Source organism: Corythoichthys intestinalis, chromosome 13, assembly GCF_030265065.1.
Source record: "Corythoichthys intestinalis isolate RoL2023-P3 chromosome 13, ASM3026506v1, whole genome shotgun sequence".
Lineage (NCBI taxonomy): Eukaryota > Metazoa > Chordata > Actinopteri > Syngnathiformes > Syngnathidae > Corythoichthys > Corythoichthys intestinalis.
The window spans coordinates 8,936,259-8,955,339 of record NC_080407.1 but is presented as its reverse complement, the minus strand read 5'-3'; the positions used below and the strand labels follow the sequence as shown (position 1 = coordinate 8,955,339).

The following is a 19,081-nucleotide window of genomic DNA, read 5'->3' as shown; positions in this document are numbered from 1 at the left end:
CTTCAATCTCTACCTCAAAAGTTCATCAAGGCAAAGAAGATCAAGATCCTCCAGGACTGGGCAGCCCAGTCACAAGACATGAACATCATTGAGCATGACTCGGATAGGATGAAAGAGGAAGCATGGAAGACGAAACCCAAGAATATTGATGAACTCTGGGAAGCATGCAAGACTGCTTTCTTTTATGTAAATTGTATGAATCCTTGCCGAAGCCCATGGAAGTCATACAAAATATCAAATTTTGATCTCACAGCACCACTACTTAATTCGCTTATGTTATGCAACATATTTTTGTATTTGAAGTACATTTTTCGTTCAATTTTCACTCTACTTTCTGTAGAAGACAAAACTTTTGTCTTGCCAAAATTTTGTCTTCATTAAATGATAAATCTTTTTTTAGTGAAACAAATATATTTTTGTACATTCAACATCGTTTGGGAGGGTCTTAGCTTTCATATGAGCTATTTCTGAAACCAATTGAATAATTAAAAGTCTGGTTATTAGCAATAGTTTCAACAAAATTGATAAGCGACAAGACTTTTGTCAGGGACTGTAGAGTTTGAGTACTTTACATCTATTTTTCAAAACAGTCAACAATCCTAATGTCATTACATAATATGCTAAACTTTTAGACTTAATATTAGGTATTACAATTGAGCTAAAAAGCACCGTGTTCCAAGTACTCGCCAGGTAAACACGGTATTTCGCATCTTTTCGATTGCATAACAAAGAATCCGATGGCCTGATTGTCATGAAAATTTATGAACCAATTACAGGTTGTCATTCGGCACTACTGAATCAAGCGCCTTGGCAGCAGCCGAGTGTCCGCATACCTTTAGCCGTCGCACCACTGCGTTATGTAAGGGGCCTTAGCTGGAAATATGTGAGGATGGGGGCTAATAAAATACACTTTGGGGTATCATACATCATTTTTTGAGTGACGGCTGTGTGTGTCTTGAAGTAGGTTTACACTGCTGCAGATCTGGAAGGAATCCATCTTTCTACGTACATCTTCAATAACGTCTGTTTTGGAGTTTAATCCTGTGTCTTTCAGTCCAAAAGCAATATGCTAGTTGGATTTATCCTTTTACTCAATGTCTTAATATTTAACCACGGGATTTGGTACTATAAGACAAACAATATGATCATATCTGTTTGGAGAATTCTGGCGAGATGTGTGGTCGACATAATCCGCTTTTCAAACTAAATCAAAACAAAGACTTGACTTTAAGTTGAAAATCTCTTGCTGATTTTGATGACATTTTCAAACGGAAAAGTCCATTTAAATCCTGACATTGGAAGAGGTCTGTTGCTTTTGCTAATTTAACACCTCCACTTTTTGATCCTTTTTCAAGCAACCAAAAAGATCTAAACTAGAGATGTCCGGGTCAGATCACGTCATTTTCAAAGTATCGGAATCGGCAAAAAAATATTGGACAGGCCTTTTTTAAATTTATATGTATATTTTAATTAAATCGTTTTCTAATTGTATTTAACGTTACAGACATAATATGTTACACTCATCCAGAGTCTTTAGTTTTGGCTTAAGGTAGGGTTATCAAATTTATCCCGATAATGGCGGTAATTAATTTTTAAAAAATGTATCACGTTAAAATATTTAATGCAATTAATGCATGCGCTGCACGACCCACTCACGCATTGTCGCGCTCAATCTGTAATGGCGCCGTTTTACCTATATAGAGAGCTAAAAGGCAGCGTAAAATGAGTAGAGTGAATTTTGGAAGCCTTTGGAGCCTTTTTTTTAATTGGCTAAAGCCTTACAATCCCTCTCTGTATGATTAGAAATATCGTGGGAAGCAATGTGGGGAAGCAAGGTAGTAATTGATCTTTTTCTTAACACCCTGTGTTATTTCCCAACGCAGAGAAGATATATCAATTGGTAGCACTACGCACAGTCATGGTTCCACTTCCAGGGGTGAAAGTGGTAAGAATTTCTTGCCGGAACTCCCAGTCGTGAAGGTCGCCACGATGCCCGAAATTTTATTTATTTATTTATTTATTTTTCTTTCATTTTGGGGGGTGAAATGCAAAGAAAACTGTTTTAGCACAGTTATTTCTATAATAGTGACGGGATCTGTCGTTCACTTGAGTAAACGAATCCATTCCGGTTCGTTCAGTAAAACGATTCGTTCAAACGAATCGTTCAACGAATCGTTCGCCCCCCTCATCTCCCTCCCCACCCAAATGAATCGTTCGGTTAGTGAACGGGAAGTGACGTTGCCGAACGAATCACCAAAGACCGCTTCGCAGTATAACTGAACGGGAAGTGACATTGCTTGGTCCCTCCCTCTCTTGCACATTGACCACTCGTCGTAGTTTCAGAAATGAGTGACAGGCGATATCATTCTGCTCTCAGAGACAGCCTCGTCTCCCTCCCGCTGCTGCAAAAGCGAGGGAGAACTTCCGCGTCGTCTGTCCTAGTTCTATGGGCTCAAAGTCATGGCTCGTGCTTGCATTTCGAATTAGGACACGGTTAAACATTTTCCTTTTGAGGGGGAAGTCGGGGTTTGGGGTCGGGGGCGCACGGACTTTCTTTAGCATGATCTTGCTCACATATACAATGCTGCTGCTAACAGCCAACGCGGCATGCCTGCTGTCACGAAAATAAAAATAAATCGAAAGTTTAATTTCTAATTATGGAACGGCCAACACATCATATTAACCTCTCGCTCTGTTGTATTTTTGTTTTTTATTATTAAGATGATCGTTTTGAATTTTTGCACTGGTATTAATAAATAAAATAATCCGGTCAGCTCCCCTGTCGTCCCCGCATCTCAGATTGTCAAATGCTGACGAGAAATAATTGTTTGCTTTATGATTTCGCCTTTCTACTCTCATTAGTCTGTTAAGAAAAATGTAGACATATTGCGACATCTCCCGTGTCCGCGCGCTTTGTTTTTGGGGCGCTTGAGTAGCACATGATGGACGGATTGACATAATTTGTCAAACCAACCGACACCCTCTGACACGAAAAAAAAAAAAAACACTCGGAAAAAATTGACATGTATATACAGTTTCATTGCAAATCAGTATTATGGTGATCATACTAAATATTATTTTTTTTCTGTGCACATATGAGGTACATATCGCTGCCATGAAGCCTCCATATAGTGACAGTTCTCTGCCCGCTTCACTGCCGTCACGCGACCGCAGCTCAGGTTTTGCTTGCCTCGTAGCTACGTGTGTTTTAAATTACTGTAAATTTGATAGTATATCGTCATAGGCACAGTCCCGAGTCTGTTGAGAAAAGTAGAACACTAAACCATGCTCGCTAGATTTGTGTGGTGTTTTTGTCTTTTTGAGCAGCATTTGATAGGCTCCACGTTAACAAATATGTGACAAAGTCGTTTCCTTTCATTTTATGACTCGTTCACCGCATAGTCATTACTGGAAAGTCAAGTTAGCAGCAAGCTAGGTCAGGAACCGGAGGACCGAATCACTGAACGGGAAGTGACAAAACTCAGTCTTTCCCCCCTGCCTGCACGCTGGCTGCTTATTGGCCACACGTGGAAATGAGTGACATACGCCATGATTCTGTTTCCGCTCCCTCCCCTGCCCGCGATGAGGCTGGCGTCTGATTGGTCGTGTGCGATGTCAGAAGACGCTGCCGCTTGCTCAACGCCCTCCCACGCAGCGAACAAGCGCCACCAACTTCATAGAACGAATCAGTGCAGATGGTGATTAGTTCGGTCTCGTTCACCCAAACAATTCGTTCAAAAAGAACGAATCGTTCGCGACCGATACAACACTATTCTATAACACATACGAGAACAGATTTTCATTCAAAATTGTATTTTTTCAAAGATTTGCGAAATAAAAGTTGACAAAAACAGCAATAACCCCAACCTCCATCTCCTAATTTTAATTTTCTCTCATGTTCTCACATACTAAATGCCAAATCTCAATTTTAACTACTTAAGAACATAGGATGTATAATAAAATTGAAGTTAATGTAAACATTTACTTTTTTTTTTTTCTTTTTTAATAATAAAGTACAAATGACTTATATTATGCAGGGTGAAATGGAATATATTTTGAAGATCACGCAAACATTGACTTTTTTAAATGTTAAGGAAATTAATAACTAGCCTCACATAAATGAACAAATACAAGTCCAAAGTGCACATTGACAGCTAAGATGTTCTGAAACTCCCCATCAGAGCAAATAAAACTAAATATGATAAATAAGCCTCCTCAACTCTTTCATTTCGCTTAAATATTTGATCCATTTTATGTTGCATTGCCATTTTTTTGTCGCATCAATTCAACAACCTTTAAAAAAAAATTTTTTTTTTTTTTAGCTGTTTCGGAAAACATGCACATTTGAACCAATCAGAGCTAACTATCTCTGCTGATCACATGTCAGTATGTCAGCCAATTGAACGGATAAAGGAGTCCAGGCGTTTTGCTTTGCTGCGTGCATTCGCACATTGACGTGACTCATCATCGTCAGACTCAGATAACTGCAGCAGCTGGGGAAACCTCTATGCCATTCGTGGAATAAAATAAATAATAAATATTGGTGGAAACGAGTGACGCTACACAGGCACTTTATTATGCTTGTTGTTAACACTTGTGTATGATGTAAATCTGATGTTGGTAGATTGTTTTCTTCTTGGAGATGAAATGCATGTGTGGCAGCTTAGCATTTTTTCTTCTTTTTTTTTACATAGCGTTTTGACAGTTGCCGTATTATTTTCGGAATCAAAGCACCGTGGACTGGAACAGCATTCAGGCCCTGAATCTTATACCGGAACTGCGTTCCTGACCGTTCTGGCCCACTTTCACCCCTGTCCACTTCCCATCATGCATTTGGGCATGGATACAGTATCATTTACTGAAAGCTCAACAAATACACTAGATGGCAATATTTAGTAACAATATACAAAGTCACATTTGTCCTTTAAGAATTACAAGTCTTTCTATCCGTGGATCCCTCTCACAGAAAGAATGTTAATAATGTAAATGCCATCTTGAGGATTTATTGTCATAATAAACAAATACAGTACTGTATGTTGAATGTATATATTTGCCCGAGTTTTATTCATTTTTTTCTTAATGCATTGCCAAAATGTATATGATCGGGAAAAATTATCGGGAATGATTGGAATTGAATCGGGAGCAAAAAAAAAAAAAAAAAAAAGCAATCGGATCGGGAAATATCGGGATCGGCAGACTCAAACTAAAACGATCGGGAGCAAAAAAACATGATCGGAACAACCCTAATCTAAACGCTACATAATATACTTGATCAAATAACGTCATTATTCATTATTTCTTAAAGATAACAGTGGAAACCAAAAAGGATTTTTGAAGCCAATCTAAACACACTACACATCATTGCCGTTGTTCCCAGGCAATCCTGAAGTTCAAATGATTTGTGTACGAGAGCGCATCAAAGTAGTCCACAGCTGTGATGCTAAAGGAAACAACGAATAAAGCTTGTAAATATTTAATTTCCTGGCAGATTTGTCCAATAACAATACAAATAAAGTGTTGGTCATATCCATTATCTTACATCATGGGTTTTAAAAAAGGGTAAATAATGGATTTTCGTTGGCGAGAACCGAACGTAACTCAAAAGTCGAAAGTGAAAAGACTCTAAAATGTTTCGCTCTTGAAAATCCACAGGTGGAAAGAATCAAATCAGAGTTACAGTCGCGAGACGGTAAAAAGAAAAAGACAAAGCACCGCTAACAACCTGTATGCCGCAATTTATGTAACACACTGCAAATGTCCTCACATAAAAGAGTTGGACTCCAACTCAGACAGGTGTCGGCTTTTGCACTGAGCTCAAGCTGCTCAATCGCGTCCTCCCTTCTCGCTAATAAAGTGAAACGAGGTCGAGCAAGCCACAAAAAACACTCTTGTGATCCGTTTCCAGACAGACGCCCGGGCGTCGGACATCAAAGTCGGCGAGGGTCCTTTCATTGGAGACGCAAGCCTGCTTTTCAATGACTGCTAATCCTCCATTAAAACATGGAGAGGTGATGTCTGAGCAGGGAAACTAATCCGCTATGGAGGGTCCCCCCTTGTCTGCGTGGACCCATTTTAGCTTCATTATGTCACCTTATAGGCAAGCGACCGAGAAGTTCTTTCAGGGCGGCTTACAAAGGGATTCACGTGAGGACATTCACAAGCTGAACTTGCTATTGATGGCGATATACGTCCAATCTGTTTTGACTGGGAGAGCAATCATTCGCTGCCAACAGTCCCTGTTAAAATGTACTGGATGTCCGTTGCTGTTAATGGCACTGAAACATGATCGTCCGCAGCCGTTTTACAGCAGTTCCTCTTAGGTTTTTGCATAGAAAACTCCCTCCAGATGCCTTTATGAGGTGCGCTGGCAGCTAAAGATGCTAGCCTGGGCTTTTGGGTTGCTAGTTAGCGCGTCCGCCTGCCGTGCTGGACGCGTCGTGCGTCGCGGGTGCGAGTCCTGACCTGGACGAGGGGGACGGATCGCATCGTGCGGCGTGGCTCCATGCAGACCGGTTACACAAATACTTCACAAGTAGGGATGGGAATTGATACGTTTTACGATTCCGATTAGGGTTGTTCCGATCATGTTTTTTTGCTCCCGATCCGATCCCGATCGTTTTAGTTTGAGTATCTGCCGATCCCGATATTTCCCGATCCGATTGCTTTTTTTCCTCCCGATTCAATTCCAATCATTCCCGATAATTTTTCCCGATCATATACATTTTGGCAATGCATTAAGAAAAAAATGAATAAAACTCGGACGAATATATACATTCAACATACAGTACATAAGTACTGTATTTGTTTATTATGACAATAAATCCTCAAGATGGCATTTACATTATTAACATTCTTTCTGTGAGAGTGATCCACGGACAGAAAGACTTGTTATTCTTAAAGGATAAATTTGACTTTGTATATTGTGACTAAATATTGCCATCTAATGTATTTGTTGAGCTTTCAGTAAATGATACTGTAGCCATGCCCAAATGCATGATGGGAAGTGCAACCATGACTGTGCGTAGTGCTACCAATTGATATATCTTCTCTGCATTGGGAAATAACCCAGGGTGTTGAGAAAAAGATCAATTACTACCTTGCTTCCCCACAATATTTCTAATCGTAGGGAGAGGGATTGTAAGGCTTTAGCAAATTAAAAAAAGGCTCCAAAGGCTGCCAAAATTCACTCTAATCATTTTACGCTGCCTTTTGGCTCTCTATATAGGTAAAACGGCGCCATTACAGATTGAGTGCGACAATGCGTGAGTGGGATGTGCAGCGCATGCATTAATTGCGTCAAATATTTTAACGTGATACATTTTTGAAAAAATTAATTACTGCCGTTATCAGGATAAATTTGATAATCCTACCTTAAGCCTAAACTAAAGACTCTGGATGAGTGTAACATATTATGTCTGTAACGGTAAATACAATTAGAAAACGATTTAATTAAAATATATATATATTAAAAGAAGACATGTCCGATATTTTTTTGCCGATTCCGATACTTTGAAAATGACGTGATCGGACCCGATCGATCGGCATCCCGATACTTTGAAAATGACGTGATCGGACCCGATCAATCGGGACATCTCTAATAGAAACCTCCCTCCAGATGCCTTCAAGAGGTGCGCTGGCAGCTAAAGATGCTAGCCTGGGCTTTTGGCTTGCTGGTTAGCGCGTCCGCCTGCCGTGCTGGACGCGTCGTGCGGAATTGATACGATTTTTACGATTCCAATTTCATTATCGATATTACTTAACGATTCGATTCTTTATCGATTCTAATTTGGGGAAAAAGAAGAACAAACTTTTTGATTGGCTATCGAGTTTCACAACCTTACAAACTCACAACGAGGTCAAAAGAGGCCCAAAGCCTCAATGTTAACTGTGGCAATAAATGGCAAATACACAAGAATGTGTAACATTTTACTGAAACATTTTTCTAATCGTAATAAAAAATATCGGTATACACTCACCAGTCACTTTATTAGGTACTCCTGTCCAACTGCTCGTTAACACTTAATTTCTAATCAGCCAATCACATGGCGGCAACTCAGTGCATTTAGGCATGTAGACATGGTTTAAGATAATCTCCTGCAGTTCGAACCGAGCATCAGTATGGGGAAGAAATGTGATTTGACTGACTTTGAACGTGGCATGGTTGTTGGTGCCAGAAGGGCTGGTCTGAGTATTTCAGAAACTGCTGATCTACTGGGATGTGAATTCCAGGCCTCTGTCATCTTTTTAAGTGGGAGAACTGGCACAATTGGTGGCTGACTAAATACTTTTTTTTGCCCCACTGTAAACCTTAACCCACGGCTGCCTGATCCCTGAACTGTACGTTCTAAATCACAGTCGCCCATAAAATCTTGTTGGAAGGATCACCACTTGCAGGTGGTCGCCACATGTCACAGGGCTACCGAGTTCATAGGTGAAAGTGAAAATACAGTATATCTTTTGTGCAAATAAGGAAGTATTCAATCCAGCCAGGTTATATCTGGCCACAATATGTTGAGGAAACTATAACCGGAGATGCCGCCTGCACTAATGAACCAAACTGAGTATAAAAATCCCAAAAGTTGCGTTAAGAACTTGCCACTGAGAAGGTCCCAGCTGATTCCAGCAGTCTGGCCTCACCTGCATCAAACGCAGTCAGTGTGTTTGCGTGTCAACCCCTCGCCAAGCATCTGGGCCTCATCCACCACCTGAGGGAACGCGTCGAGTTATTCAATCCATTACTCAGCCCCGGTGGTGGATTACTCACACCTTTGCATCGTTTTCACACAAGACAGCAAAAAGTAGATGCTTGCCAACAAACGCCTCTTCGAGCCGTGCCGTGATAAACACAAACAAAACTGTGCCGTCTGAAAAACTGAAGGAAAACAGTTTGAATTTGTAAGGAGGATCCTTTGTCCTGTAGGCGGTCCACGTTTTGTGATTTTTTTTTTCTATAGTCGAAAATCTGGTCCTACTTTTTTTAAGGCTAAAAAATTGTGAGATATTTCATATAAAAGAACATTATTAAGAAACAATAAATAACGGATGGACAGAACTTTTAAAAATCTAGCGAAAAATAGTTGAGGTCACAATCACATTGTCTACTGAAACTAGATCCCACCCTCTTCAGGCTGTTGAAGCTTCCCTTTGACGCTTTACTTTCAAGCAACATGACTTCACAGTCCTGGCGAAGGCTTTTCTTAGTCAGACTTGAATCGGGTAATTATAGGTTACGTTAAAGGTCACGCAAACATTTGCGTGTCAGCTCCAAAAGCAGGTGCATATATGCCATGTACAGTGGGGCAAATCAGTATTTGGTCAACCACCAATTGTGCAAGTTCTCCTACTTGAAAAGATTAAAGAGGCCTGTAATTGTCAACATGGGTAAACCTCAACCATGAGTAACAGAATGTGGAGGAAGAAAAAACAGGAAATCACATTGTTTGATTTTTAAATAATTTATTTCCAAATTAGAGTGGAAAATAAGTATTTGGTCATCTACAAAGCAAGATTTCTGGCTGTGAAAGACATCTAACTTTACTCGTTACCTGTATTAATGGCACCTGTTTTAATTCATTATTGGTATAAAAGACACCTGTCCACAACCTCAGTCAGTCACACTCCAAACTTCACTATGGCCAAGACTAAAGAGCTGTCAAAGGACACCAGAGACAAAATTGTAGACCTGCACCAGGCGGGGAAGACTGAATCTGCAGTAGGTAAAATGCTTGGTGTAAAGAAATCAATTGTGGGAGCAATTATTAGAAAATGGAAGACATACAAGACCACTGATAATCTCCCTCGATCTGGGGCTCCATACAAGATCTCACCCCGTGGCGTCAAAATGATAACAAAAACAGTGAGCAAAAATCCCAGAACCACACAGGGGGACCTAGTGAATGACCTCCAGAGAGCTAAGACCACAGTAACAAAGGCTACTATCAGTAACACAATGCACCGCCAGGGACTCAAATTCTGCACTGTCAGACGTGTCCCCCGGCTGAAGCCAGTACACGTCCAGGCCCATCTGCGTTTCGCTAGAGAGCATTTGGATGATCCAGAAGAGGACTGAGAGAATGTATTATGGTCAGATGAAACCAAAACAGAACGTTTTGGTAGAAACACAGGTTCTCGTGTTTGGAGGAGAAAGAATACTAAATTGCATCTGAAGAACACCATACCCACTGTGAAGCATGGGGGTGGAAACATCATGCTTTGGGGCTGTTTTTCTGCAAAGGGACCAGGACGACTGATCTGTGTAGGGGAAAGATTGAATAGGGCCATGAATCGAGAGATTTTGAGGGGAAATCTACTTCCATCAGCAAGGGCATTGAAGATGAGATGTGGCTGGGTCTTTCAGCATGACAATGATCCCAAACACACAGCCAGGGCAACAAAGGAGTGGTTTTGTAAGAAGCATTTCAAGGTCCTGGAGTCTCCAGATCTCACCCCCATAGAAAATCTGTGTAGGAAGTTGAAAGTCCGTGTTGCCCAACGACTTTTGGTATTGACCAAATAATTATTTTCCACCACGATTTGCATATAAATTCTTCAAAAATCAAACAATGTCATTTTCCCCCCACATTCTGCCTCTCATGGTTGAGGTTTACCCATATTGACAATTACAGGCCTTTCTAATATATTCAAGTGGGAGAACTTGCACAATTAGTTGCTGACTACATACTTATTTGCCCCACTGTAGGAGATTTATTTTCACCTGAAGGAATTATTTCATGAAAAAAAATATTGAAATGTAAACACGTCTAAATCTTAACAGCTGCATCAAAAAGGATAACAAGGCTAATTGAAATGAACCTTTTCCAAATTGTTTCTCGCTTCCAGATGGCTTTCCCTTTGAGTAATCAGTGTGCGATGACGAGAGACAAGTTCAAAGCCTCCCCGAAATCTCCCTTGGATCATCCTACCTGTACACACCTGGCTCAGGTTGCGTTGCGGGGGCTTTTTAAAGCAACCTGTCAGACGTTAAACCTACCTTTTGTGCACCCGCATGTTTCTGCGCCGTGGCTCTGACAACGTCTTTTGTGTCAATGCCGGGGACGTGACGAGGTAAGCGGCAGAAAGGAGATAAAAGACGAGATTAATGAAGAAAGGAAGCCGTACATCGAAGAAAGCACCCAAAATGGAGCAGTTGGACAAAATGGCCACCGTCGTACAAGATCCTTCGTTGTCAATGGCAACCAATGTAAACATATGAACAAGATTATCAATATGGCTGATAAAATGACGTGTACGCCACAGCATAAGGGGATTTTAGGGGGGGGGGGGGGGGGGGTGTCAGGGGGGCAGCCCCCCCCTGGTGGCCAAAAAGTGTCAATGCATGTAATTGACTTTCCTAAGTATATATAAAAGTTGTAAAGCAAAAAAAACTGCAACAAAAATGAATGAAATGAACAAAATTAGAAAAAAATATTTTTAAGAAGACACAAATGTCCAATTCATAATATGGCGTAAACACAAAAAGGATTGCTTCAATCAAAACTTTTTCAATGAAAAATTAAGTGTTCAAATGCAAATTTTTCAATCTCAAATATTTTAGGCATCCAAAAACTTTTTTCTATGATTGAAATTTTTCCTTTTTTTTGATTTAAGTGATTTTTCTTTTTGAAAATCTATATTTTTTCAAAGCAACTTTTTTTTTTTGATTGAATAATAGAGAAAAATGTCCAAACCAAAATGTGACCCAAACACAAATCAACATTACTTCAATCAAAAAAGTTGCTTTAATCAAAGAAAACTTTTTTCAATGAAAAATTAAGTGTTCAAATGCAAATTTTTCAATCTCAAATATTTTTTGGCATTTAAAAACTTTTTTTCTCTGATTGAAAATTATCATTTTTTGATTTAAGTGATTTTTCTTTTTGAAAATTTATATTTTTTTGAAGCAACTTATTTTTTGATAAATTGATAATAATTGATAATTAAGTGTTGAAATGCAAATTTTTCAATCTCAAATATTTTTTGGCATTTAAAAACTTTCTCTGATTGAAAATTATCCTTTTTTGATTTAAGCGATTTTTCTTTATGAAAATCTATATTTTTTTGAAGCAACTTATTTTTGATAAATTGATAATAATTGATAATTAAGTGTTCAAATGCAAATTTTTCAATCTCAAATATTTTTTGGCATTTAAAAACTTTTTTCTCTGATTGAAAATGATCATTTTTTGATTTAAGCGATTTTTCTTTATGAAAATCTATATATTTTTTGAAACAACTTATTTTTTAATTGAATAACAGAGAAAAATGTCCTAGCCAAAATGTGACCCAAACACAAATCAACATTGCTTCAATCAAAAAAAAAAAAAAAAAAAAAAAAAAAAATTAATCAAGGAAAAATAGCTTTCACATGCTAATTTATTTTTGCATTCAAACACATTTTTTTTAATTGAAGCGACTTTTTTTAGGTTGAAAATACATATTTTAATTGAATCAGCTTTTTTTTTTTATTGAATAATAAAGACACAAATCTACCTTCATATGGCTCCGCCCAGGGTATACAATTTTTGACTGGGGTAACTACATTCGCACGACACCGGCGGGCATACCAATTTCAATGGATGACGATCTTGGCGAAAAGTATTGCCTAAGCAGCCTGTTTTAGAATTCCTCTCAAGAATGATGGGAAACAAAAAAACGCTCATTGTCAACTTATTATTGCAAATGTTCTTGTAAGTTAATTTTATTGCTGACACTGCGTTTTGGGGTCATCAACATGTTGTGCCCCTCTGCCCCAAAAGTCAAACTCTCTATGCTCCACAGGTTCATCATTGCAAAGTCTAAGAGATAAACGTTGTAAACTCAAGTGAAATCATCTAACCGGTGAGAAAAAGTCATTATTTGTTAAGTTGATCAACTTCTTCTGTTCAATACTCTATCATTTTGCACAAGTGCTTTTCCATCCAGGACGTGTCCAACACAGCGTGAAGACAGAAGTAAAAGACACCTGCACAGTGCGCTGATATGTCAACAAAACCATGGCGGTCTGATATTTTCACGCCACTGATTTTTCCCAGAATGCGGTGGGAATTTTCTCCGAATCCAGAATGTCACCAGCTGCAACAACAACAAAAAATGACACGTACCCGCACGTGTGAAAGTGGCTACACGTGGGCCGCAAAGCGTCACCTTTAAAGTGAGACTCCAGAACGTCGATGATGTCATTATAACGCAGTTTAAAGGTGGGATGAAGGAGTAAATAGAACGTTTAGAAGAAGGACAAAAGGTTGGGAAGACAAAACAAAATTCTGAAAGGGCAAAAATGACACATTAGAAGGCCGCATTCTCGACTTACCTTGATAAGAACTCTGTCCCGCGCAAAGGTGGGTAGAGTAGCCAAAAATTTGACTCAAGTAAGAGTAGCGTTACTTCAAAATAATATTACTCAAATAAAAGTAGTCATCCAAAAAAATGTCCTCAAGCAAAAGTAAAAAAGTATTTGGTGAAAAGAATACTCACGTAATGAGTAACATTGTGAGTAACTGCTTACGATCTTTTTTTTTTTTTTTTTTTTAAACCGTAACCTGACATAAAATGGGAAAAGGGGCCGATTCGTAGCGGGCCTATTTTTCAAAACCTTCAAATTCAAATATTTTCAAAACCAAAGCTGCTACCGACCTAAAACCAAAACAGGCACCTTGGCAATATATGCGTCTCCATGAGCAGCTGCATCAAAAAATTCAAAGTCGTTCCCATATAAAATCCCGATTATTTATTTTTGGTATAAATATAACACAACTTAAAATGGCTATAAAAGTCTCAGATTTTACACTAGATGCACAAAAATCACCAAATGCAGAGATAATCCCCTATATTTTCAGGATCAATAGCAATATTGAAAATATCATATTTTCATAAGTTTTTGACCCCCCCAATTTTTTTTTTATTTACTGCAAGTGTTCAATAGCTAATAAATCACTCAATTTAACTTAGACTAATTTAATTTAACCAAAACGTAATACTTGAGGAAAACAAGCAGAATCAATTATAAATAATATGTAAACAGATTATCAATAAATTCTATATGCAATCACAACTTATTATAGAATAAAATAGCCCTTTATAATCATTATACACTATATACTGTTAGCGAATGAGGCTAGCGGCCGCCTGGCTTAAACAGAGCTTTTCTGGCGAAAATTCTTGTGAATAAATGCTTAAATCCCTGAATTCTTCAGAGATTTGGACGTAAAAAAGTCTCAAATCTCGGTTAAAAGCAAAGAAACCGTGCAGTTAGCCTTTATTTTACGTATATTGTAGAAGAACAATTTTACTCTGTTACCGAATGAGGCTAGCAGCCGCCTGGCGTAAAGAGAGTGTTTCTGGCGGAAATTTTTGTGGATAAATGCTTAAATCCCCTCATTCTTCATTGATATGGATGTAAAACAGTCTCGATTCTTGGTTGAAAGCAAAGAAACCGTGCAGTTAGCGTTTATTTTACGTATATTGTCGAAGTACAATGCTACTCTGTTAGCGAATGAGGCTAGCAGCCGCCTGGTGTAAACAGAGCTTTTCTGTTAATAATTCTTGTGAATAAATGCTTAAATCCCAGAATTCTTCAGAGATATGGACGTAAAACAGTCTCAATTCTTGGTTAAAAGCATAGGAACCATGCAGTTAGAGTTTATTTTACGTATATTGTCGAAGTACAATGCTACTCTGTTAGCGAGTGAGGCTAGCAGCCGCCTGGCGTAAACAGAGCTTTTCTGTTAAAAATTCTTGTGAATAAATGCTTAAATCCCAGAATTCTTCAGAGATATGGACGTAAAACAGTCTCAATTCTTGGTTAAAAGCATAGGAACCGTGCAGTTAGAGTTTATTTTACGTATATTGTCGAAGTACAATGCTACTCTGTTAGCGAATGAGGCTAGCGGCCGCCTGACGTAAACAGCTTTTCTGGCGAAAATTCTTTTGAATAAATGCTTAAATCCCCTCATTCTTCATAGATATGGATTGTAAAACAGTCTCGATTCTTGGTTGAAAGCAAACAAACCGTGCAGTTAGCGTTTATTTTATGTATATTGTTGAAGTACAATGCTACTCTGTTAGCAAATGAGGCTAGCGGCCGCCTTGTGTAAATAGAGCTTTTCTGGCGAAAATCTTTGTGAATAAATGCTTAAATCCCCTCATTCTTCATAGATATGGACGTAAAACACTCTCGATTCTTGGTTAAAAGCAAAGAAACCGTGCAGTTAGCCTTTATTTTACTTATATTGTCGAATTACAATGCTACTCTGTTAGCCAATGAGGCTAGCAGCCGCCTTGCGTAAAGAGAGCTTTTCTGGCGAAGGTTTTTGTGGATAAATGCTTCAATCCTCTCATTCTTCATAGATATGGATGTAAAACAGTCTCGATTCTTGGTCGAAAGCAAAGAAACCGTGCAGTTAGCGTTTATTTTACGTACATTGTCGAAGTACAATGCTACTCTGTTAGCGAATGAGGCTAGCAGCCGCCTGGCGTAAACAGAGCTTTTCTGGCGAAATGTTTTGTGAATAAATGCTTAAATCCCTGAATTCTTTATAGATATGGACGTAAAACAGTCTCGATTCTTGATTAAAAGCAAAACAAAAAACATGCAGGTAGCATTTATTTCACGTAAATATTGCCAACTGTGAGGCTAGTCTGTTACGAAAGTTAGCCGCCTCCATGTGTAAACAAAAAAGAAAATTCCTGCGAATAAATGCTTCAATCAAGCATGCGTGGTCCGAAAAATATAACATTTACCTTGAATCATCGAACAAATCACTCCTGAGACAATCCTTCCTGTTTGTATGTGGTACAGCTTTCGTAGTTCTTCAAAAATCCAAGCTTAAATCCGACATAAACGTGTTCGGCTATTACTAAATGAAGCTCGGCCCCTTCTGATAAGGTGTCACGCAAAGCATGACGAAGTGTCACGTCAATAGGTAATGAAGTCTATGTCTCAGCATAAAGTTATCTATATGAACTGTTATTATTACACTGTACTAGGGCTGCAGCTATCGAATATTTTAGTAATCGAGTAATCGACTGAAAATTCTATCAATTAATCGAGTAATTGGATAAAACAAATACATTTTTAGGTGAAGAGCAATTATAAATATACATGAGAAAACAAGACATTTCATCTAATCTTGAACCATTTTCAGTCAATCAATGTCTTTATTTTCGATGTATATTGTTGAAAACAGCCAACAATTGCATCTCAGATGTAACTAGAATAAAAAAAAGACTAATTCACTGCTTTCACTCCAAAAACCTTTAGATCTTATTAAAAAAGAAAAAAATATATATATATTTTAAAAGTAAGGATTTTTCCCCACGTGTTACAATTGAATTTCTATTTGTGTCAAGCCATTTTTAAGTTCTAGTTAACTTTTAAGTTAGTCTAAACTGTAAATCCTGATAGGATTTTGAGTTTTTGCAGTGTTCAAAATAAATGTATGATACAGGCTGTATTGGAGCACATTAGAGTCCAGTGCTACTTGGTTTTTTATCCAGCAATGACTAATGAGCTAAAATTGATAGTTAGCATTATTGAGTTTTTATTTTACACGCTCATCACTCCACAACGCTATGTTATGTTAAAGCCTGTATGTAAGACACGTTACCCACGCATCGAAAGTGGTCATAATTAATAGAAACCTAGCCCTCCGCAGGGCTAACGTTACTTGAGCTAGTGACAGTAACGTTAATCTTATTTATTAGCGCTCTTAATTAGCGCTTAGCGCTCTACTGCTTTAAGATGGAGGCTGTTTACTAACGCTGCCCAGACGCGGCCAAGTCTGTCATTAAGCATCTAGTTCAACATACATGTGATCTCTATGAGACTCATCAGATGCTACCTGCTACCAACGTAGCATCGTGCGGGCTAGTATTTAGCAACGTCGGTGTCGTTTGTAGCGGCTGCAGTAAGTTTTTTTTTTTTTTTTTTTTTTTTTTTTTTCCCACGTGACATCAGTCCGTTGTCCCGCATTAAAAGTAGTCCGAGCAAAACGTGATGCTTAGAGCTGTCAAAATAAACGATTACTCGAGGTGAATAAAAATGACTCGGATCAGTTTTTAAACTCGAGTTACTCGAGTTGCTCGAGTATTCGTTTCAGCTCTATACTGTACAATAACCCGTTACATACTGTAACCACATTAAGTGAAGAAATAACAGAAAAAATGGAATTCGAGCCAGAGAAAATAAATGACAGAAATTAACCATCATTCGTCCAAAGAGCACGACTGCCCTCTAGTGGATAAAATAGTTCCTAGATTGAAAAGTGGAATAGTTCCTTCATAGTTCTTATTATGTTCACAGGTTGGTTGTAATAAATATTTTGCAATCTTAAAAAAGATAAACCTAATGGCCTTTTTTGGTCAATTCCCCAGAAAGGGTCAATAATCTCTGTTAAGACTACTTAAATGATGGAATAAGTTTCAAACCCATACTCAAATATGACTTTGCACGCACCTTGTAATGTCAAACACATTAACGGCTTTGAGACTCACCGCAAACCCCGATCTATGCACGGGACCGTGAAGACGGTGACGTGCTTGGAAGTCGCGGTCTACGGGCGAAGCATCCTCATTCCTCATCTCCCGCCCTGCGTCACACTGGCCACTTTGCGACCACAGCGCTCTGCGGGATTAGCACGTAATGGCCACCCTGTAGGCAATAATTATATGGTTAGTACATTTTTATGTTTGTAAAGAATTTGCTGGGACGAACGTGAGGCGAAGCGGACGTCAGGCGTCGACAGATTCAAGATTTTTAATGCATTTACTGTATTTGTAGGCCAATTTCATGGCTGCCAACCCCTCCAAGTCAAAATGAATTGGAGGTCTATCAGTGAATGAGTTAATAGTAATTATCCTGCTCTTTTCGTAGGTGATAGCCTACAGTGCATTTTAGTATAAATACGTAATTCTGTTCTTATTTTTAATGCCCTCGAAGTGCAGAGCTCAGCTACGCAAAGAGCAATAAAAGCGAGAATGTACTTGGAAAAAGCCAACATACCAGTTTATGTACCTAAACGAAGGATTACTGAGCACAACAATGAGCGCATTGTATTGTTCGGACTGTACTCGGCACGTGAGGTTAAGTCAGATATTGTAAAAATAAGCTGTGGAAGCAAAAATGCAACATCACAAGTTGCTGTATTGACGAACTGGCACATGTTGATTAGAGGAAAAAGCACAAAAAAAAGTCAAAATTGTACAGTCCCTGACAAAACTCTCGTCGCTTATCCATTTTGTCGAAATAATTGCGAATAACCTGACTTTTAATTATTCAATTGGTTTCAGAAATGGCTCATATGAAAGCTAAGGCCCTCCAACATGATGTTGACTGTACAAAAATACATTTGTTTCAATGAAAAAAAATCATTTAATGAAGACATAAAAGGTCAAATTTTGGCAAGACAAGAGTTTTGTCGCCTACAGAAAGAAGTGTGAAAATTGAACAAAAATGTACTTCAAATACAAAAATATGTTACATAACATAAGCGAATCAAGCAGTGGTGCTGTGAGATCCAAATGTAATATTTTGTATGACTTCCATGGGCTTGAAGGACTGCATCCATGCGGTTCGGCAAAGATTCATACAATTTATTGATGACGGGAACATCAAAGAAAGTAGTCTTGCATGCCTCCCAGAGTTCATCAACATTCTTGGGTTTCGTCTTCCATGCTTCCTCTTTCATCCTACCCCAGACATGCTCAATGATGTTCATGTCTGGTGACCGGGCTAGCCAGTCTTGAAAGATCTTGATCTTCTTTGCCTTGAGGAACTTTGAGGTAGAGATTGAATGTGATGGAGCACCATCCTGCTGCAGAATTTGTCCCTTTTTGTGGTTAGGAATGTAAAAGGCAGCTAAGATTTGTGATATTTCAGACTATTGATGCTGCCTTCAACCCTGCAGATCTCTCGCACACCCCCATACTGGATGTAACCCCAGACCATGATTTTGCCACCACCAAACTTCACTGTTTTGTGGCAAAAGGTGGATTTTTCAGATGAATCTTCCATTGAATTACACCACAGTCACCGCAAATATTGCAGGAGACCTACTGGAGCCTGCATGGATCCGAGATTCACTCA

At 38.7% G+C, this 19,081-nt stretch overlaps 1 protein-coding gene across 3 annotated transcripts in view; it reads right to left on the bottom strand.

Moving 5' to 3' along the window:
• Positions 1-19,081, bottom strand: part of mkln1 (muskelin 1, intracellular mediator containing kelch motifs) — a 233,566-nt gene that overhangs the window by 178,351 nt on the left and 36,134 nt on the right. For all 3 annotated transcript variants that reach the window (XM_057855275.1, XM_057855278.1, XM_057855276.1), the window contains exon 2: positions 17,491-17,647. The gene's annotated coding sequence lies outside the window, so the exon portion shown is untranslated. The remainder of the gene's footprint in view (positions 1-17,490; positions 17,648-19,081) is intronic.